This window comes from Penaeus monodon, chromosome 31 (assembly GCF_015228065.2).
Source record: "Penaeus monodon isolate SGIC_2016 chromosome 31, NSTDA_Pmon_1, whole genome shotgun sequence".
Taxonomy (NCBI): Eukaryota; Metazoa; Arthropoda; class Malacostraca; order Decapoda; family Penaeidae; genus Penaeus; species Penaeus monodon.
The window spans coordinates 28,261,365-28,261,850 of NC_051416.1; the positions used below are offsets into that span (position 1 = coordinate 28,261,365).

At 29.4% G+C, this 486-nt stretch overlaps 1 protein-coding gene across 1 annotated transcript in view; it reads left to right on the forward strand.

The window, feature by feature from the left end:
* LOC119593146 (tetraspanning orphan receptor-like) overlaps positions 1–486 on the forward strand; it is a gene marked incomplete at its 5' end in the record, with an annotated part of 6,946 nt that overhangs the window by 673 nt on the left and 5,787 nt on the right.

A 486-nucleotide genomic window follows, 5' to 3' on the forward strand; every position in this document is an offset into this window, starting at 1 on the left:
ATGAAGCATGTGAATGGTTGAAAGTTTGGAATTTAAAATATGTACAGCCAACATAGTGTGTTAATACTAGCTACATTAGATTAATTAATCCTTTGTATAATTATTTTATTATGTTTATGAACTGTTTATTATGGTCTCAGCTTTCCTTCTTAGCTTGGAAGCCATTGGGTATTATTTACTTTGAACTGGAAGAAAGATTAGATAGCGAGAGATTAACTTGAGAAAAACTGAGTGATGAGAGTATTTCTTTATTAGAAAATAGGTATTGCTATTGTGTTCTTGTAGAGTGAACAAGTGAAAATTAAATAATAATCATGTAGGATTATTAGTGCAAATTATGTCTTGTATGTAAATTTACATTTTAGTTTCTTATTTAAGTTGATAGCTCGATTTGTCGTACAGGAGACCTGGAATTTACTTTTCCAATTGTTTTTATGTAACTTCTGAAAGTATAAAAACCTCTAGAATTTTAACCCTTTGCCGACG